The sequence below is a fragment of the Scyliorhinus canicula genome, chromosome 7 (assembly GCF_902713615.1).
Source record: "Scyliorhinus canicula chromosome 7, sScyCan1.1, whole genome shotgun sequence".
NCBI classification, from domain to species: domain Eukaryota; kingdom Metazoa; phylum Chordata; class Chondrichthyes; order Carcharhiniformes; family Scyliorhinidae; genus Scyliorhinus; species Scyliorhinus canicula.
The window spans coordinates 145,869,365-145,892,006 of NC_052152.1; the positions used below are offsets into that span (position 1 = coordinate 145,869,365).

Below are 22,642 nucleotides of genomic sequence, written 5' to 3' on the forward strand. Positions count from 1 at the left end.
GTGGGCCGAGTTCCCGATGGCGTGGTTCACTTGTGGTCTCAATAATCGTGAACCTAGCGGCATGGCTGCTGAGCGAGAGAGGAGGCAGCAAATGGTGTGGAGTGACGATGGGCTGCCAGCCTGGACACCGGCCGTGCTGGCTGCGGTGGGCGGCCCTCTACCAGGGCCTGGGGAAGGGAGGAGGCGAATAGGGCAAGCAGTCGTGGTGCCGCCGATGTGTTATCAGAGTTGGTCTAACATTGACTGCAATTGGATGCAGTGAGACTCGAATCAGGCTTCCGATACAGGAGATGGTCCAACACTGTTTTATTGAACTTGCTTGTTGCTGTACATAATCTGCTGTGGGTTGACACTCTATTAATATAAAGTGATAACCTCAGACTGACTTGACCAAGCTAGCTCTCTGTCACATGGAGAAGGGGCTCATGGCCTTGTGCACTCTAACTATCTCTGTAGCTGTATCCCATGAGAAGAGGAGTCTTGATGCCTCAAGTGTTTTATAGTGGTAGTGTCCTGTCTGGTGATTGGTTGTTCTGTGTCGTGTGTGTTCATTCATCATCCTGTGTGTCAATCACTGCCTGTCTGCATCTCATTATATCCATGAGTGGATATTATGACATCTCCCCTTTTTGAAATAAATTTTGGAATGTGGCTGTATATACATGTGAGACTATGTACAAGTGGTGATTGAATGAACATATTTACATGGGAAGGTGTCTAGCGTGCAGATACAGAGCAAAATGAACAAAATTTACAAGATTCAAATCTATAGATTCAGTCTTTGTGGAGGGTGACAAATTCTTGTCGATCGCCTCAGAGGTGGAGGGGGGATGCCGGCGCATGGACAGGTGGGATGGCTGCCAGATCGGTGGCCACGTGGTGCGAGATGTCCTGAGGCAGCATGATGACATGCGGAGCAGTGCGGTCAGGTGGTGGGCAGGCAACTTTGCACAGCGCCCTCCTGTTGCGCCGAAGAATGGAACTATCAGCCATTTGAACAACGAAAGACCTGGGGGCAGCCTGTCTGACGACAACGGCTGGGGCTGACAAGCTTCCCTCCGGCAACTGGACGCGAACAACATCTTCTGGAGCCAACGCAGGCAGATCAGTGGCATGAGCATCATACGTGATCTTCTGCTGATCCCTGGATCGCTGCGCTTTCTGCAGCACCGTGAGGTGGTCAAGGTCAGGAACATGGATGGCTGGAACAGTCGTTCGCAGGTTGCGGTTCATGAGCAACTGCACCGGAGACAAACCAGTCGACAGAGGGGTTGCCCTGTATGCCAACAGCGCCAGGTTAAAATCAGAGGCTGAATATGCAGCCTTGCAAAGCAGCCGCTTGACAATGTGGACCCCTTTCTCGGCCTTCCCGTTTGATTGCAGGTAATGGGGACTGGATGTGATATGCCTGGAGTGGTAGGATCGTGCAAAGTCGGACCACTCTTGGCTGTAGAAACATGGACACTTGTTACTCATTATTGTGAGTGGTATCCCGTGCCTGGCAAATGTCTCTTTGCAGGCTTTGATGACGGACTTGGACGTGAGGTCCGACAGTTTCACCACTTCCGGGTAGCTGGAGAAGTAGTCGATTAAAAGCATGTAATCACGCCCATTTGCATGAAAGAGGTCTATCCCCACCTTGGACCACAGAGAGGTCACGATCTCGTGCTGTTGCAGTGTTTCCTTGGGCTGGGATGGTTAGAATTTCTGGCATGTTGTGCAGTTGAGGACCATGTTGGCAATGTCCTGGCTGATGCCAGGCCAGTAAACTGCCTGCCGAGCTCTGCGTCGACATTTCTCAACCCCAAGGTGACCCTCATGGATCTGTCTGAGCCCCATGGTTTGCATACATTGGGGAATGATGATTCTATCCAGTTTCAGAAGGATCCCCTCAAGAACCTTTAACTCGTCCTTAATGTTGAAGAACTGGGGGCACTGCCCCTTTTGCCAGCCATGGGCGAGGTATTGCATCACACGCTGCAGGAGAGGATCTTTGGCAGTTTCTACACGTATTTGCATAACTCGTTCATCAGTGGCTGGGAGGTTGCTGGCACACAACTGTACCTGTGCCTCAATGTGGTGAATGAAGTCGCCCTGTTCACACGGCGTGGCGATGGATCGGGATACGCCATCCGCGATGATCAGCTCATTATCCAGTATGCAGACAAGATAGAAGTCATATCGGCAGAGACGAAGAAGAATTCGCTGCAGCCGAGGTGTCATATCATTTAAATCCTTATGGATTATGTGGACTAAGGCCCTGTGGTCTGTTTGCACCGTGAGTTTTGGCAGACCGTATATGTAGTCATGAAACTTGACTATTCCTGTCAGGAGACCCAAGCACTCCTTTTCGATCTGGGCATACCGTTGTTCGGTCGGAGTCATGGCCCTGGAGGCATATGCCACTGGAGCCCAGGACGAGGAGTCGTTTCGCTGGAGGGGCACCACCCCAATGCCATCCTGGCTTGCGTCTGTAGATATCTTGGTATCCTTGGTTGGATCAAAGAACGCCAGTACTGGGGCTGTGGTGAGCTTCGCCTTCAGCTCAAGCCACTCCGTTTGATGTGCGGGAAGCCACTGGAACACTGTGGACTTTTTTTACGAGAAAAGTACTGTGGTGTGGGATGCCATGTTGGGAATGATTTTCCGAGAAAATTTACCATCCCAAGGAAACGTAGGACCACCTTTTTGCCCTCTGGGGTCTTCATGGCATTGATTGCCAGCACCTTGTCAGCATCAGGTTGCACACCCTGCTGTGAAATGTGGTCACCCAGAAACCTGATAGCGGACCGATTAAATGAGCATTTGGCCCTGTTGAGCTGGAGGCCATTTTCGTGGATCCTCTGGAAAACCTGTCTGAGGTGAGCGATGTGATCCTCGGACATCGTGGACCAGATGATCATGTCATTCACATAGACTCGCACCCCCTCAATGCCCTCCATCATTTGCTCCATTATTCGATGAAAGACTTCAGAAGCTGAAATGATGCCGAAAGGCATGCGGTTGTAGCAATACCTGCCGAACGGAGTGTTAAACGTGCACAGCTTCCTAATGGACTCGTCCAACTGTATCTGCCAGAAACCCCGTGAGGCGTCCAGCTTGGTGAAGAATTTGGCATGAGCCATCTCACAGTTTAATTCTTCTCGCTTCGGGATTGGGTAGTGCTCTCGCGTGATGTTGCGATTCAGGTCTTTGGCATCGATGCAAATGCGGAGTTCACCAGAGGGTTTATTGACACAGACCGTGGAACTGACCCAGTCTGTTGGTTCCGTGACCATTGAAATGATGCCCTGGTCTTGGAGTTCTCGTAGCTGCCTTTTCAGACGATCCTTGAGAGGGGCCGGCACCCGGCGCGGTGCATGGATGACTGGGGTGGCATTCGGTTTGAGTAGTATCTTGTAACGATATGGGAGCGTGCCCATTCCATCAAACACATTGTGGTATTGTGTGAGAATGTCATCTATCTCAGCCTGTAGGTTTGTATTGGGCGAGGCAGTCGCAGGTGTGGAGGACATGGCATGGACTCGCTGCACCAGACTTAGGAGTTTGCATGTGCGAGCACCGAGCAGGGATGCCTTGTCAGGCCGGACGACCTCGACTCTTAATGTCGTCTTGATTGCCTTGTGAGAAACAGCGAGCTGGCATGATCCATTGGAAGCTATGGCATTGCCATTGTAGTCAAGGAGCTGGCAGGCTGGTGGAAGAATACTAGGTTGGTCTCGGATGCTGTCGAGGTCTGACTGTGATATGAGATTTGCAGATGCGCCAGTGTCCAATTTGAATTGGATGCGACACTGGTTGACCATGATGACAGCACACCACTCGTCAGGATCCACACTCAGGATTGAAAGGCGGTTTTCAGGCGCAGTGGAGACCAGCTCGCGCGTGGTGATGATGCCGACCCGATAAGGAGACTCGACGCAATCAGCATCAGGGTCCGTTGGGCTGTCGGGATCCAAATCCTGCATGCCTTGTTGTACGCAGCGGACACGTCTGCGCTGCAGCTGGGATCGCTGGCTGTTGCTCAGTGGAGTGGACCTGCAGAGGGCCGCGTAATGCCCAGGCTTTCCACACTGTAGACATCGCGTTCCTTTGGCTGGACATTGCCGCTTTAAATGGGCAGAGCCACAATTTGGACACGTCATGACGCTGACATCAGTGCATTCTGTGTGCCATCGCCCATGCGCAGTGCAGTTGGCCGTCATTCGCACATGCGCATTGGGGTCTTCGGCCTCATCGTCCTCCCATTCATGGCGCACATGCGTAGGTATCTGGGAAAAGCGTGCAAAATGGCCACTCTCCTTGCTGCTTAGGCCTTGCATTTTTGCGATGACCTGCACCCTTTCTGCCTCGTGGGAGGCCAGTTTTGCAGTTTCTGCCGCCCTGATGCGGTAGTAACGATTTCTGGCATGTTCATGGACAACGTACTTTTCAATGGCGACGGAGAGGGTCAACTGTTTGATTTTTGAGTAGCTACTCCCGCAGGGAGTCGGACTGGATCCCGAAAACGATCTGATCCTGGATCATGGAAGCAGCCGCTGAGTCATAATTACATGACTGCGCTAGGATGCGGAGATGGGTCAAGAAGGACTGAAAAGATTCATCCTTACCCTGAAGCCTCTGTTGGAAGATGTAGCGTTCAAAGCTCTCATTCACCTCGACTTCGCAGTGGCTGTTGAATTTCAGCAGAACTGTCTTGAACTTCGTCTTGTCTTCGCCATCGGCAAACGTGAGTGAGTTAAAGATGTGGATGGCGTGATCCCCCGCAGTCCAATGCTGCCTCGAGGTCGGAGGCCTCGATATACAGGAGGAACTTCTGTTTGAAGACCTTCCAGTTGGCGCCGAGGTTGCTGGAGATCCGGAGTTGCGGAGGGGGCTAGATCTTTTCCATGCCGCTGGATGTTTGCTTGCTGGTCGTTGCAGAGTCACTCGAGGTAGGTTCGTTAGAGTTAATAGTTGGCTGGTACCATGATATGTTATCTGAGTTGGTCTGGCATCGACTGCAACTGGATGCAGTGAGACTCGAATCAGGCATCCGACACAGGAGGTGGTCCAACACTGTTTTATTGAACTTGCTTGTTGCTGTACATAATCTGCTGTGGGTTGACACTCAATTAATCTAAACTGATAACCTCAGACTGACTTGACCAGACTAGCTCTCTGTCACATGGAGAAGGGGCTCATGGCCTTGTGCACTCTAACTATCTCTGTAGCTGTATCCAGTGAGAAGAGGCAAAGTCATAATGCCTCATGTGTTTTATAGTGGTCGTGTCCTGTCTGGTGATTGGTTGTTCTGTGTCGTGTGTGTTCATTCGTTATCCTGTGTGTCAATCACTGCCTGTCTGCATCTCATTATATACATGAGTGGATATTATGACAACCCCCCCCCCCCCCCCACCCCACACGACTGGTGCAATGCCCAGGTACCGACCGCCATTACGGCAGCCATCTTGCTGTGCACCCACTGACCACCCATTTCGGCTCCTGGTTTGACATAGTAACATCAGCCGTATGGGTGCACCCACCCCCGCATGCCAGCCTTCACCACAGAGTCCCCCCCCCCACTCCGAAACTCATCGCCCAACTGGCCGCCACCCACCGGGGGCACCACCCAGGTCCACACCCCAGGTAGCCTGCCGGAGGTAAAGTGTGGACATGTTAGCATGGTGGGTATCCCCCTGCCCGAACAGGCCCAATGAGTAACACAGTGGTCCTAGCCAGCATTGCAGCCCCTGCCCCACATGTCCCACCCTCCCTTCCCTTTCCGTCCCTCCCTTCCCGTCCCCACACCGACTCTCGGCCAATCTCCCTGGCACTCTGCCCTCCACACTGCACCCTTAACCCCATCAGTGCCAAGTATCAGGGGGGGCCCTGGCCCCGGTAACCATCCCTGCCGGCAGGGGTACAGGTGCTTGGCCCTACACATGCCAGCTGTTAACTCTGCTGCTCCTGTCCGGTGACCTCCTGTGGGATTTATTGTGGGCGTCCTCCTTGGGCTGCATGATGGCTTGCCAGCAGGGTGACGCCCGGGTGTGGGCGGGGGTGTGGAGGCACTCATATGGCTGGTGTTGCCCCATGCAACTACAGCCATGGTGCTATCTTGCAGCCTGGGAAAAGGCGGCCATGCTTGGACACTCCAGTCCCGAGGGGGTTACCCTAACCCCACGGCCCATCCCCTGGTCAACCCTTGCTGCATCCTGGCTCTGGCAGACAGTCCCCCGAGATAGTGGCAGCACAAGCAGCCTATGGTTGTGTCTTTGAGAACATGTCCTACCTCCTCCCTCTTCCTCAGCAGCCACAGCGCCTGCTCCTGATTTGAAAGACCACCATTGAATCTCGCCGTCGTAATTCCTCTTGGCAGATATGGAGCATTGCTGGAGGCCCAGGGAACACTGGGGTGGGCACATTAATCATATGTCAATGGGATTTAGTGTACAATTTGCATGGCCGCACCAAATTGCGGCATAGAACGCATTCACGTCGCTGTCAAGGTGTCAGAGCATGGCATTGCATTTGGCACATTGGATTTGTGGCTGACGCGCGATTCTCCAGCCAGTCGTGTTTCCGAATTCCAGCATCAGTCGACGGGCATTAAGGGCAGTTTTGCACACTTAAGGGCAATTTAGCATGGCCAATCCACCTACCCTGCACATCTTTGGACTGTGGGAGGAAACCGGAGCACCCGGAGGAAACCCACTCACACACAGGGAGAACGTGCAGACTCCGCACAGACAGTGGGCCAAGCTGGGAATCGAACCTGGGACCCTGGAGCTGTGAAGCAATTGTGCTAACGACCATGCTACCGTGCTGCCCAAAACCAACAAGAGAAAAGAGAAACATCTCCTCTTGGCATTCAATTATATTATCATTTTCAAAATCCCCACTATCAACATCCAAGGGGTTACCATTGATTTGAAACTTAACTGGATCAAATTCATAAGTAATTTGTCTACAGATGCATATTCTGCAGGGTATAACTCACCCCATGATTCTCAAAGCCTGTCCAATTACCAATCTATGCCTATCACCAATAAACCGCTTTATTAACCACCGGAAGTCTCCAATGTGTGTCTCGAGACACTACAGGGTTTGTTGCTAGATTTGCTTTTAAGAACAAAGATGTGGGCCATTTTGAAATTCTTGCAGGATAGCAGACGTACATGTTTTTAGTGCAGCACATCGAGTGCAAAGAATCTCAAGCAAGAGAATTAAAACATGTATACTACAGATAAAAGATATCCAAAGGTAGACTATTCAACAAATTAGTTTGCAAATGTAAACACATAAAAGACTTTCCACAGTAACTGTTTACAAGAAATATTCTTAATGTATTATTCAATCGAATTATATTTAATTCGAAGCTGTGATAGAAAATCTCCATCATCTAATCATTATCTAGATGTCACCATACTTTCCTTCATTTCCTTAACCTTGGGAGTTTATTTATTACTTTGAGGTAGCAGTTAATTGGGAAATGCATCGATGCATATAATGGAGGAGCTGAAATGTTCCACCTTTTAAAAAGCTTTTATCATTAAAAAAGATAATTTGAATTCCAACAGGAATCCCTGATGGTTATGCTTTTACAGAGGATGCATCAGTAATAGCATATAAAAACTAAGTTACCAAGTAACCCCGAGCTGCCACACAGCCTGCGCACACCATTAGCAATGTTTTATTACACAAATACCTTGTGGGTGAAATTGGACCACACCAGCAGTGCTAAACACTGAACCAGCAGCTGGTTTTCCTCTGCAACTGATTTATTTTTTGCTGCTGAATTTCATGGAGTTTAAACACATTTTGGAAACTGGTTTTCTGGCATTGTCAATGTGCAAAACAAAGACTAACATAGTGGGAAATCAGCTGCCGATTCACTGCAAGCCTTCCTTCTCATTTGAAAGACCCGCTGATTGTGTCTCCTTTTCTTTTTGACTTTAATGGCATCCTTCTTGCCGCTGGACTCTGCCGTGGGAGTGATTGCTTCTGGTGCTTTTGTAACTGCCGTTGAATCGTCTGCTGTGCAGACTGACTCTGGCTCTTCTGCCACCATAGCTGATTTCGGAACCTTAGCTGGATCGAGGGGTTTTGGGTGATCCATAAGTTGCAGACTTGACTGCAACTGCGCAATCATCCAAAAGCATGGCGACACTGGACGGTTCACCAGGTGATGGACATGCAACTTCAGGAACAATCTGCATTGGTGGCTCATCCTCACTTGATATGACGATATATGGTTCGCCTTTTACTGGAGAGCCGTTTTGTGGCTCATCCAAATACAATATGATGATATATGCTTCGTCATTCATCATAGAGCTGCACACAAATGCATTCATCTGTTCTTCTAGCGCATCTTTTGGTGGAGTGGCCTCAAGTATTGGGGAGTCCGCTGCAGGAAATATTTTGGGTGCAGGAGATTATCATAGAATTTACAGTGCAGAAGGAGGCCATTCGGCCCACCGAGTCTGCACCGGCTCTTGGAAAGAGCACCCAACCCAAGGTCAACACCTCCACCCTATCCCCATAACCCAGTAACCCCACCCCACACTAAGGGCAATTTTGGACACTAAGGGCAATTTATCATGGCCAATCCACCTAACCTGCACATCTTTGGACCGTGGGAGGAAACCGAAGCACCCGGAGGAAACCCTCGCACACACGGGGAGGATGCACAGACTCCGCACAGACAGTGACCCAAGCCGGAATCGAACCTGGGATCCTGGAGCTGTGAAGCAATTGTGCTATCCACAATGCTACCGTGCTGCCGAGATGATTCACCCTATGCCTCTGAAGGCAGTTTCTCCTGAATGGGGATTATTTCTTTAGTTACCAGTCTCTTCACAGCTGAGTGCTGTCATCTGATGTATCTGCTGCTTCAATCTCACTTTCAGCCTTTGCACACGCCACCATGGAGCTTTGACACTTAACGCTGTCCTGCGCGGATTGGGTGCCACTTGTGACCACCTCGTCATTACAGCCAAATAAACTGAATAGACTTCCTCTTCTGGCTCCTCATCTGTTTCTTCACTTTCCTAATCGTAATCATTGTCATCGTCATTATAACCCTCGTAATGATCATCATCGTAATGATCATCATAGTAATCATCATATTCTCCTGTGAAGTATAACACTGCTCGTGGAATTATATGTTCATGTAAGAAGTGACCAATTTCCAAGTCAGCAGCGAGACTGGCTGCAGAACCTTTACCCAGCTCTCCATGCTCTGGGACTTCAGGAAGACTAAAAAAATTAAAGAGTCATTTGGTACAGTTATCGTAACTGTTCTACATGGTCCAACCTTATGCTTCTGCTTCGTTTTAATGGTTTACGCTGTGACGTTTCTTTTCTTCCAGCTGAAATGGCACCCTGTGCAGCCCATGATTTGAATGACGAAATGGTCTGACCCATCAGGCTGTGACTCCATCTGGTATGTTTTTGTCAGTATCTCGATTGTGAAATACTCATTTGGCTCAAACTTGAACTTTAGAATAAAGCTCATTGGCTGTCCGTGATCTGAAAATTTTATGTTTACATCTTGTTGATGCTTTAAGATAAGCTCATCATGCTCCTGTATCATGCCACTGAGCAAATCCCTATTTTTAAAGACTGTCAACCAGAATTCTGGAATTCCCTTTGGCTCCTCCACCTCTTCATCTGGTTTATCTTCCTCCACTTCAACTTCCGCTTGTATCTCATCTTATAACTGCGCCATTATATTTCATTGCCAGTCGCAATGATCCTCTGTCGCAATGTTGTCTGGAATATACAGCCGCTCAACTAGGATTAGGGCCTTACACGTGTCCACTCCTATGATGGACTCGCATTCCGTGTCCACAATGGAAAATTGTTTGATGTGACTTTTGTTGTGCAGCACATGCTTCGATTTCACATACTCCGAGCGTTGCAATCTCATTCCCATTGTAGTATGTCAGTAGTCTCGTTTGATTAACGGTTTTCGGTTCAACTCGCAGCCCATTCAAATCGGACAAGCTGAGAATGTTGGCCCTCGCTCCCGTGACGAGCTTGCATTTAATCAATATGGTATTTAGCATCACTGGAATTGTCCGTCTCTCTTCGATGGTAGCAGCATCACCAGCACTAATGCTACAACTGGTTAGTAAGGCTTCTTCACTTTGCTGTTATATATTTCTATTCCTTGTGGACCTGCGACTGTGAGCAGGAATGCAATACGCCTCTCGTCAGGCTGTGCCTGCAGGGGAAGGGCTGCAACATAGAATCTAAATTGTTGCTTGAAAACAAGCCAATTTTTATCTACGTTACCCAAGCTTGAAGCTGGTGGGGTGCCTTCAAACCTTCCAGCTCTATCTTCAAAGTTGTTCCTTGCATTAAGTTCCAGATGCCCGTATTTTACCAGATAGGCGGAAGAATTTTATTTTTTCTTTCTTCAGCCTGTTTTGTCCCGTGATCTCTGTTGTTATCTTTAATTGTTCAACACTCTTGATACCATGTTATGTTCTGTATTGTGGCCGTAGTACAGAGGCACACAGAAAATGTAGTTCTTTAACTAGCAGAGTGATTTATTAACAAACAGGTGGAAAGATAATGAACAAACTATAATACAGACAGTAAAAAAATTAATGAATTCAGTGAATTTTCCTGGATCTACTCTTAATGCGACTGTCCTCTTGCACAACTGACTGCCAATTGGCAGGTATCACGAGCCACATGGTAGATCTCTATCGCCCCCAGCTGGTTGGTGATTGCATCGTTAACTATATACAAAATGTGCACAGGCATATCACCACATTTCACAGGACAAGAGTATAAACCCTTTTTGGAGACAGGTGTGCAAAACAAAGACTAACATGGTGTGGAAAAATCAAATACCGATTCACTGCAAGCCAGTTTTACACTGCTTGTATAGACCACATTGAACTCTCTACTTGTGACCCACACTTTCTAATATGTTTATCATTTAGTGGGAAAATACTTTTAAACATTTTTAAAGAAAACACGAGTTTGACAATATTGAAAGAGGGTGGAATGGTACATATTGAGTACATAACGAAAAATTTTGAAGCATATAGATCGAAGTACAACTAACATATCTCAAGAACTTATTTACTGACTGAGATTTCAGGTAGAAATTATAACCTACTAACCAAAAGAAAGCCTCAACCTTAAAAACCTAAATTCAGTGTTGATATACAGGGCGGGCTTTTTCCAGTCTTCTCCCATCGGGATCATCCGGTCCTGTTGATTATGACCTCTCACTTTTGTGGCAGGTCCCCCAGCGGTGGGAAGGGTGGGCCACACAAAATGCCATCAACATTGGTGAGAGTGGAAGATCCTACTGGCGGCCAATGACAAGTTGGGGGAGGATGGAAAACCCCACCCACAGTTTCTGAGGTTCTAGGTCTGATGTCTGTGAGCCGGTGAGTTTCTGCAGAGCGTTAAGAACATATTGTGTACGTCAGGTTGCTTGACAGGTCAAATGCATGTTTCCCCTTGTTGGTGCATCCACAACTAGGAATCATAGACTCAAGATAAGGGATGTGGTCATTTAGGATAGAGATGAGGCATGTGAACACAGTGAACACACTGAACACAATGCGTTGTGAATCTTTGGAATTCTCGGCCCAACCATGCGGAAGATACGTAATTGTTGAGACTGGCATCATTAGATTTGGGAAATCAAGGAACATGGGGACAGGGCAGTAAAGTGGAATATGGGAATATGCAGAAAGGCAGTAAAGTGGAATATGGGAATATGCAGAAAGGGCAGTAAAGTGGAATATGGGAATATGCGGATAGGGCAGTAAAGTGGCATTGAGGTAAAAGAGCGACATTGGTCATATTGAATTGTGGAATTGACCTGAGCTGACACATGATTTCTATGCTCTTATTTCAGCATCTTACAAGTGTGCCAAGTATACACATATTGCCCAAGGGTCAGATGTTAGTTTATTTGTACACCAACAATGATGGTCATGCATTCACTTTTTATGAGCAGTAATGATCCTCTATCTTTCCACAACTTAAGCATGGATCAATTGGGCTTTGAAGTCTTCTTATTAAGTGCTAAAAATTGGTGATTGCGTTTGTTTTTAAAACTATGCACCATTTTCACAATGCCTTAAATGATAATTATTCACTAATTGCTCACTATTGCAATGAGGATTTATAACAATATATGCCATGAGGTGCACGGGAGGACATTGTCATCAATGTACACAAACTCAATACTTAAGTGATCTGAAGTGAGGTAAATTCAGATGCTTGGAAATGGTCCAAATAGGGGCAGTTCAGTTTTCAATCAGTTCTTGGCTTATTATTGATTAGAAATTAAAACCTGAAACTAATTCATGATTTACCAAAACTTCTCAGCTATTGTGAATGAGCCGAAAATAATTGTTAGCCACATAAGCCAAAATTTTAACTTGCAGATATTGTTCGGCCAGTTGCTCTGAGGAGTTATGTTAGATGCAGAACTTTAATTTTTATTTTCTTGCTTGTACATGGATAAGAAAATTGTAATTTTTTCCCCATAAAATAAAGTTATAAAATTCAGCATTTTCAAAGAAATAGTGACAACATGCTTCGAAAAGACCCCAAAATGAATGCCAAAAGATCATTTAGAACGTATTAAAATCCTAGCTCTTCACCAAAGAGCACTGGTTAAAAAATCTAAATTGAAAATAACATAGATTGCAACGACTCCTAAATCGATTGCTTGATCATGAATCTGCCAAAAATTCACAACTGCGGTGTTTAATGCTTCCCAGGAGTGAATTAAAAACCCAAACACGTTAATGACTGTCAGTAACTACTAAACGGTGGCAACAGAAAGATTGGATCTAATTTAGTCCTAAACTAAAGAATGCCTCAGAAACAAAGTTGTCGGGCAGGATTCTCCATTGACTGACGTCGCAATCGCGAAACGTGATTGGGCAGAGAATAGGTTCCAATGCTAAAATCGTGGCGGGTGCCCATTTGTCAGCAAATCGCAATTCTCCTTCACCTCGACGGCGGCGTCAATGCGGCCCTGAATGCACATACAGAAGACACTGTTTGCATGTCATTAGCGGGCCTGTGTTGGCATTCTCCAGAGCCTCCGTGATGCTCCGCCTCTGATGGCTCGAGTTCCTGACAGCGCGGTTCACTTGTCCTTCTGAAAATCATGAAACCGACATCATGGCTGATGAGGGAGAGAGAGGGGGTACGGAAAGTGTCCAACATCACCATAGTTTGCTGACAGTTTGCTGACAAAGACCAAAGGGGGAACACGGACATTTCTTGCTCCCTTCTACCCTTGTCAATTGAACACATTAAAATTTCAAAATCAATATTTTAAAAAATAAATTGCCAAGTATTCCTGATGCTTCAGCCAACTAACTATCTATCAAACAAATCTATCCTTACATATGGGGCAGGGGGAGGGGGAAGAACCTGATAAAAGCTGAAAAATAGCACAGGGATTGAGGCATGCAATTAATTCAGACCCATTCATTGCAATGCAGGCAGTATGTTAAATGTGTGCTGCTGATTCTGTTTTCAATGATTGCTGCATGCAGCCAATGCTGCCCAAAGTACACATTGCTCATATCAGAACCTGGCCTGATATTGTAGGATCTGGTTTTGATTCTGACATTGGAGTGTGCACATTCTCCCTGTGTCTGCGTGGGTTTCCTCCGGGTGCTCCGGTTTCCTCCCACAGTCCAAAGGTGTTTAGGTTAGGTGGATTGGCCATGCTAAATTGTCCCTTTGTGTCCAAAGATCAGGTGGGGTTATGGGGATAGTGCGTGTGAGTGGAAATTGGCCGGGTGCTCTTTCAGAGGTGCAGACTTGATGGGCTGAATGGCCTCCTTCTGCACTGTACGAATTCTATCTTTCTATGTTTTTTTGTCAATGTCAGAAACGTTACTCATTGAACATGAATGCAATGCAAGAATAGATTTAATGATTTCACAAAATTGTCAAGGTGGGTGACTTCTTATGCAAGTGGCATATTCTACCAACTACACCAATAGCCTCATCCAATGTGTAAACATTCATATGTTTTACCTCCCCTCCACAAACATTGTTACGCTTATTAACACACTTTCCTCTTTCGTGAAGGTGAAGGTGGCTTGCAGCAGCAAAAAACTGGAGAAGAAGTGAGCCTGAATGCTTTGACAAAAGGTGCAGATGTCAAGTGTCTGCATGTAAATCATTATACCATGTTGGCACGTGGTGCAATTCCCATCAGATGTATGCGCAGCTATAATACAATTTTCGATCTATAGGACTCCCGCAACTGTTTCCCCTTCAGCTTTTTTATCCAGTTTCTTTGTCAATAAATCTGCTTCCACCATCCTTTCAAGCAGAACATCCCAGAAATTGGAACCAGAGTCATCAGCCTGACACTTTGGGCGCAACCCTACGGCCACGCTGCGCTGGAAAAGCAGCTCGTTGCGGTGCAGCGTGGCCATTGAAAACTGAGAGAACCCGCTCTGCAAGACATTATGTTGTGATTCCCCCTCTCTATGGGATCACCTTTTAGCAAATCTGCATATTAGAGCAAGGCAGTTAGCCTCACTCTGATGTGCAGATTCCTGAGGTACCTGAGGCTTTAGGATTCAACCCCTTTGCCTCAGAGACTTCGGGCAAGATTCCCCTGCGATTGGCGGGGCGGCTCGTACCGGTGCCAGAGAGTAGCGTGAACCACTCCGGTGTCGGGCCGTCCAGAAGGTGCGGAATCCTGCGCATTTCTGGGCGCTAGGCCGGTGCCGGTGGGGTTGGTGCTGTGCCAACCGGCGCCGAAGGGTCTCTGCTGGCTGGTGCAAGTTGGCGCATGCGCAGGACTGCCACTGTGCAGGGGGTTTCTTCTCTGCGCCGGCCATCGCGGAACCTTACAGAGGCCGGCGCGGAGGGAAAGACTTCCCCCACAGCATAGGCCTGCCTGAGGATTGGTGAGCCCCGATTGCGGGCCGCTCGGCCCATCGGGGCCTGGAGAATTAACTATATGCCCTTTGGACAGGGTGATGTCCGAGCACTGCTGGTCCCAGCCTGGTACCCTGGCACTGCCAAGGTGCCCAGGTGGCACTTACAGCTGGCTTTGGCACCACTAGGGTGCCAGACTGACACTGCCAAGGTGCCAAGTTGGCATTTTATGCATGCACGTGATTGGACCAGGGTTGCCTGGTGTGGGTGTTGCGGGTGTGAGGCAGGGGCATGTGGGGGGGTGGATCTCCCCACTGTAGAAAACTCTGGGAAAATGTGGCTTCGGCCATGAATTCCCTGTACAGGCCCCTTATTGAACGTGAGTCGCATTGAATAGCCATGTGTTTCTATGCACTGCCAGTGCCGGGAAACATACAACTAAATGCGCTCGCTGGGGGACTTTGTTCCCTTTTAGGAGAATCACACCCTTTGAGTCTGTTCCACCATTCAGTAAGATCATAGCTGATCTTGCATCTACTTCACACACTATCCCCAGATGCATTAACACCTTTCTACCCAAGAATCAACCTCAGTTTTGAATATATTTAATGATTGAGCATCAACAGTTCTCTGGGGTAGAGAATTCAAAGATTCACAATACTTTGGAAGAAGAAATTTCTCCTCACCTCACTCCTACATGGCTGACCCATTATTCTGGGATCGTGGTCCCATGTTCCAATAAATGGGAAATATTTTCTTAGCCAGTACCCTGTCAAGCCCCTTAACAAGTTAGGAGGCCAATTAGAACATAGAACATACAGTGCAGAAGGAGGCCATTCGGCCCATCGAGTCTGCACCGACCCACTTAAGCCCTCACTTCCACCCTATCCCTGTAACCCAATAACCCCGCCTAACCTTTTTGGTCACTAAGGGCAATTTATCATGGCCAATCCACCTAACCTGCATGTCTTTGGACCTGTGGGAGGAAACTGGAGCACCCGAAGGAAACCCACGCAGACATGGGGAGAATGTGCAGACTCCACACAGACAGTGACCCAGCAGGGAATCGAACCTGGGACCCTGGCGCTGTGAAGCCACAGTGCTATCCACTTGTGCTACCGTGCTGCCCATTAATTTAATTAGTGCCCAATAATGTGTGCTCCGGAGACTCATTTCTTTCCCGTGCACCTTTAGCCAAGATAGTCGGACAGTGATTACTCTAGTCTGGGGATTCAAGAAACCCATTGTTCTTCTAACAGCAACAAAATCAGTACAGAACTGTGATTGACTATGGGACCGTCAAGGTTTCATGGCTCAATGCTGCCCAATGTGTCAATTGTGCCACTGAGGAGTACCAGAAGTTTGTAAAATATCTAATTTTCAGAGTGGAATACTTCTCTGGCTACGATTATAAATATCAGTTCAATAATTGCCAAAACGTCAGTGGTGGAAACCACATATTGATGTCCAGAAGGCAAAAGAGAGAAAATCAGAACAAATCCACAGATCACACACTGGGTGGGGGGATTTCTCAATGTCATCGTGTGCTGTTAAGCTATTGGAAGAGATTTTCTTCCCATCATAACATGCTTGTGTTATATGAAAATCAATGGGATGAAAACTACTATAGACAGGCGATCAGCTTCACCAGATAATGCTGAGCCGGTGAAGTTGGTAATTAAAGCGGTGTTCACATATTTCAAGTTTGCCTTGAATGATTGCTTGTGCTCTGTGCCATTCTCTCTGTGATGACTGTATGCATCGTCTGAAAGCGTAGCTTTACCCCCTGCTGAGGGATGGCTGGTGTATTTGGACAGAAGCATCCCATATTGCCTTGTTACATTTAGATCATATCTGAACTAAGGTCTTCGGGTAGTTTCAGTAAAGTAAATCTACTTCAGTAAGATCTGTGGCATGTAGCAGCAGAAGATATATAACAAATCTTACACTCCTATTCTGAGAGACAGATTGTGGTTTATCTAACATCCTGACCACTTCACCGGACCCTGATCCTCTTAAATAAGTAGAATTCCTCCATTTCATTCACTAGAAACTTCACATTCTAGGTCCAGCCATCAGAATTGTCCTTCGATCAATCAACTACACTTCTTGCAGTCTGATCACTGAATCTGATTTTCCAGTCCTCAAAAATTCAATCTATCATAATTTTATTAACCATTTATTTACCAACTGTATATTTAGTAACAACTTGCATTGGATTCTATTAATGGCACTGGGAGTGCCCATTCCATTCTGTCCTATCCTATTCTGCATTCAGGTTCATTTAGATTAATAATCTGTAATGAAACTTTGACAAAAATATTTATGCAGGTGCTTTATTGGTATTCCGCACCATGTTTGAGTATCAAATTGTGAATCAATAATTGCTGGAAGTCAGTGTTTATGGATGCCTTTAATTTTTTTTGAAAAATATTTTAATTTAAATTTTAACAATTTTAATACAAACCTACAAAAACACAGAATAACAATTAAACAGTAAGAGTCCCCTCCCCCACTCCATCTTCCCTTGCAACAGTAGAACTTAGTTACTAATTCCCACTCCCCACTCTATCCCCATCCTCCTACAGCTAACAGTGACCAGCTCTAAGTACAATATTAATGGCGCCATCTGCAGTAAAGCCCATCCGCTGTTACTCTCACCGTAAACTTAATCTTCTCGAGGTGTAAAAACTCCATCAAGTCACCCAGCCACGCCAAGGCTTATGTGTTGTAATACTGATCATCAACAGCTTTATCATGACTCTGTTGGTAAATGCACCAGCTAACATGGTTTTCATCTGAAAGCTTTGGAGTTTAATCATAGGTCTTTGCTGATTTAGTCAATTTTAAACTAAGGATGGTAAGAAGTTTACTAATAGTATCAGCTTCCCTGAGTTTAGAAAGTCCAGTGTTATCAATCACGAGTTGTGGCTTTTCATTGTTTCCAATCTCTTACTGGAAAGACATGAATGGGAACTAGGTTCAGAAACTGTCCTTCCTTTCAAAGCTATGATTCCAACTTCCTTCCTGAAAAAGACCACTTCTGCACCATCCATTCTCTGCAAATACTGCCCCATCTCGAATCACTCCTCTTTTCTCAGGCCCTTGAGTGTGCCATTGCCCTCCAATTTCATGCTTATCTTTTCCGCCACTCGCTTTATGTCCATTAAGGGGTGTCCCCCATAGCACTGAGATCACGTTGTTCACAGATAACCCCTGTAAATTAGACCATGGTACAATTCCCCTCCCACCAAGTCTTCAACATGTGGTGTTCCGCATTATTGATCTCCCCCAACATGTTTCATGAATGGATCTCTCCTTTGTGCCCTTGCATTTTCCACTCCCGTCAGGATCAACATGGTACCTAGTCTGCAGCAATGACTTCTCCTCCTGCTTCTAAATCGTGGCCTCAGGGGTTTCTCACACATTCATCCTATACATTACTCTCGCACTTCAGCTCTTAGGGGCTGGTTTAGCACAGGGCTAAATCGCTGGCTTTGAAAGCAGACCAAGGCAGGCCAGCAGCACAGTTCAATTCCCGTACCAGCCTCACCGAACAGGCGCCAGAATGTGGCTACTAGGGGCTTTTCACAGTAACTTCATTTGAAGCCTACTTGTGACAATAACAATTTCTTCTTCTTCTTTTTCTGTGCCTCTGCTAAGAAGGCAAGCATCTCGTATGCCTACTTGACTGTCCAGCCACATTCAAGAATGTGTGAGCATGTAAACCGACAATTCTCTCTGTTCCTCTGCACTTCTCGATATTTCACCATTTATGGTGCATTCCCTTGATTTGTTCGTCTTCCACAAATGAATTACCTCATATTGTTCTGGATTGAATTTCATTTGCCACTCTTCTGCCCACCTGACTAATATATTGATAACCTCCTACAGCCTAGCTTTCTTCTGCATTGTCAACAACATGGCCAATTTTTGTATCATCTGCAAACTTCTTAATCATACCCTCTATATTCAAGTCCAAAACTTTGATACCACAAAAAGTCAGGGACCCAGTATTGAGCCCAGAAAATTTTCACTTGTACCAAAACACCGGTGGTGAATGTATAATGCATAATTCACACTGTGTATCATTATGTCCCGCCAGGCTCCGCTTGTGAGCCGTTGCGCGGCTCTGCCCACAGGGGGAGATGAGGAGCTTGTACAGGGCTCCACCCTTGGCTCCACCCATGGCTCCACCCATGGCCCCTCCCACTACCGGAAGTATAACGTTCTGCAGTCGTGTGAGTCTGCCCTCAATTCTTCTGGTTGCAGGCAGGCTCAGTTGTAAGTCTATTAAAGCCACAGTTTACTTCCTTTCGTGTCTTGAGTGACTTGATGGTCACATCAACACCCATCAGGAATTTCCCTTTGTTTCCTGCATCTGTGGCAATTTTGGATCCAACTCGCTACTTCGCCTTTGATCCAATGGCCTTCACCTTTTCTCATGCATGGTGTCAGGCCTGTCAGAGAGTCTCGATGCCATGGCAAAAGTTCAGGCTGTAATATTGACGAAGAACAGTATCAATGTTCTATTCTCTAAGGAAAACAACAGCAGCTTCTCACATCTTTCCACCTAATTGAAGGCCTTCGTCCCGGTAAGATTCACGTAAATCTCTTTTGCACTCTCTAAATGGCTCGTAAAAGGATTTCCTCATAAGCAAAGAGTGACAGTCACAGTTTTGGTTGAGCTTAAAAATAAAGGGGCTAAATGACTTGGTGGGGTATCAGGTACTGGCAAGTACTGTGGGTCAAATGCAGTCGCTAAAGACTGGGGAAGCAAAGGGAACTGGAAAAATTGTGTTCAGGCTGTGGAGTGAAGAAGTCCCTAGCACCCTACAGGAGGAAATAGGAAAATAGAAGGAAAGTCAGTGTACTTTTTGGAGACCAGCAGAGGGCCCACCAAGGGAGAAAGAACCCACAGAAGCTAAAGAGGTCAAAAACACGTCAGAAGTGTTTATAGAAGCCAAGGAAGGGCCCGTAGAAAATAATGAAGGAGCTGAAATAGAGAGCTGGTTTGCAGACACCTTCTTTCAGGATTTAAAAAGTTACAGAGCAAGTACCCAAACCATCAGTGTCAATTAACCTTGGGGTATGTACCCAAACAGTTTGGTTGCCAGATTGTGAAATTATTGTTTTTCCATCAGTGCCTACAATCTTACCAGGTCCTTTCAATTCGTCCAGTCCTTCACTTGGGTAATATACCATGAGACTTGAATTAAAATTTATTCAGGTGGCTTTATGTGGGTGCTGTACAGCTTGCTGTATTTTCTCTCAAACTGTAGCCTTGACAAATGCCTATCTCCCTGCACGCAGGGATTTCAAATACTCAGAAAACATTGAACTAATCATAGTCCTCGTCCAAAGGCTGGAGCATGATCCAATATCATCAAAGTTATTTTTTTATTTCTCCCACAAACTAATTGATGGGGACTGTTGCCCCCAAATATTAGAATTGAGTTCTTCGCATGGACTTGCCCATAGCCAGCTCGTCAGTCAGCTAAGATTTTGTGAAGCATCTCATCAATCACTGCATGATTTATTTCACAAATCCCAATACTAAAGGAACTTTTGATTGCTGTGCTCATCACTACAATGTTTATATTTTCACACATACTTTAACATTTGTTGTTGGCAAATTCCACCCCCCCCCCCCCCCCCCGCCCCCCCCCACACCCACCCCACCATCATTGCCAGTTAGAAATTTAGCCGATGCTCCCAGTCCGATCCTATCCATTTTTCCATTATCTTGTCCACAATTCCCTTTTTGTCTTTATTATATATTACTGTTGATAGACTGAATTTAATTGCTATGAAGTTTAAGAGAAAATTATTCCATACATTCAAGTCTATTGCCACAATTTCATTAAAGTCTCTTGCTAATAGGAGACTCACGATGGCCCCGGGTGGTGTCCTATATTTTTTATGGTCTCTTCTATAAGTTTTGTGTAAGTATCATTTAGTAGGACTTTTTTAAAAATAAATTTAGATTACCCAATTATTTTTTCCAATTAAGGGGCAATTTAGCATGGCCAATCCACCTACTCTGCACATTTTTGGATTGTGGGAGCGAAACCCACGCAGACACGGGGAGAATGTGCAAACTCCACATGGACAGTGACCCAGAGCCAGGATCGAAACCTGGGACCTCAGCGCCGTGAGGCGGTTGTGCTAACCACTAGGCCACCGTGCTGCCCATTTAGTAGGACTTTTACTTATGATGAGATAGATAGGCATACTGCCAGTGTAGTTTAAACTAACTTGCCTTTTTTCTTTTAAATATCTAGCGCCTGATGTCATCAACATTTCGTTAGCACCGTGACTTGGAATCTTAGGTCTTGTTAAGGGGATACAAAAATGTCCTGATTGCATACTCTGTAAATATTCAGATTTCCAAAAAACAATTGCCTTATCGTATTTCAAATTTGATTTCATTTCAGTCTTATTCATAGATCACTTTGCACGGTAGCAGAATGGTTAGCACTGTTGCCTCACAACGCCAGAGGTTCGGGTTCAATTACGGACTTGGGTGACTGCCTGTGTTGAGTTTAGCCATGATGTGGAGATGCCAGCATTGGACTGGGGTGGGCACAGTAAGAAGTCTTACAACACCAGGTTAAAGTCCAACATGTTTGTTTTGAATTAGTAGCTTTCAGAGCACAGCTCCTTCCTCACCTAGGGTGGGGGCTTAGGTGTAGACTCGATGGGCCGAATGGCCTCCTTCTGCACGGTAGGAATTCTGGGCGCAATTCTCCGCAAATGCGGCGAGTCGTAAAGGCTGCCGTCAATCACGGCAGCCTCCGCGCCCCCTCCCAGGACCCGATTCTCCCCCCCCCCCCGGGCGGGGCTAACAGCGTGGCCCCATGAAGCACGGCATCGCGGGCTTAGCGACCGTCGCTAAGTCCGCGCGCCAAGCGTCACGGCGGCTGGCGCGCACGATGCCGTCAGCCGCGCATGCGCGGGTTGGACGGCTTCGAACCCGCGCATGCGCGGATGACGTCATCACGCAGACGCGTCAAACCCGTGCATGCGCGGGCCATCATGCCCCTCAGCCGCCCCGCGGACTGATCCTGCGGGGCGGCAGAAGAACAAATAGTGCGCGGGTATCGGACCCGCTGCCCGCGATCAGTGCCCACCGATCTCATGCCCATGCCACCCTTAGCCGGCCGTGCCAATCAGTGCCATAGTTGTCCGGGACGGCTCTTTGCGGCCATTTTCACGAACGGTGAGAGCAGGTGTGATTGCGTTCGGTGAAAACGGCCGTAAAGGCCTGGGAACTTGGCCCATCGGCCTGGGGAGAATCGCAGTTCGCCGTAAAAAACGGCGAGCAGCGATTCGTGTCGTGGGGGCGTCCGTGGGGGGGGGGGGGGTGGAGAATAGCGGGAGGGCAGGAAAAATGTCGGGAAGGCCCTCCCGCTATTCTCCGACCCGTCGTGGGCAGCGGAGAATCGCGCCCTCTGTCTATGGCTTATGCAACAGTGGGGGCATTTCACTGGACACTGAGGCTGATAAAATGATTTACCCTCACTATTATACACAGAAACTCCTCTCTTTAGTGACTTTCATTTGTTAGCGTCCCTGATTGTAATTGGAAAAAAAAATAAAGGTGGGTGTTCCAAATTTTTTTTTAAATAAATAAATTGGGCAGCACGGTTAGCACAGTTGCTTCACAGCTCCAGGTCCCAGGTTCGATTTCCGTCTTGGTCACCGTCGGTGCGGAGTTTGCATTTTCTCCCCGTGTCTGTGTGGGTTTCCTCCGGGA

The 22,642-nt window shown here is 46.9% G+C and overlaps 1 pseudogene; it reads right to left on the reverse strand.

Annotated features, from left to right (window-relative positions):
- Window positions 1-8,822: 8,822 nt before the first annotated feature.
- LOC119969143 lies at window positions 8,823-9,919 on the reverse strand (annotated as a pseudogene).
- Between the last annotated feature and the right edge of the window lie 12,723 nt (window positions 9,920-22,642).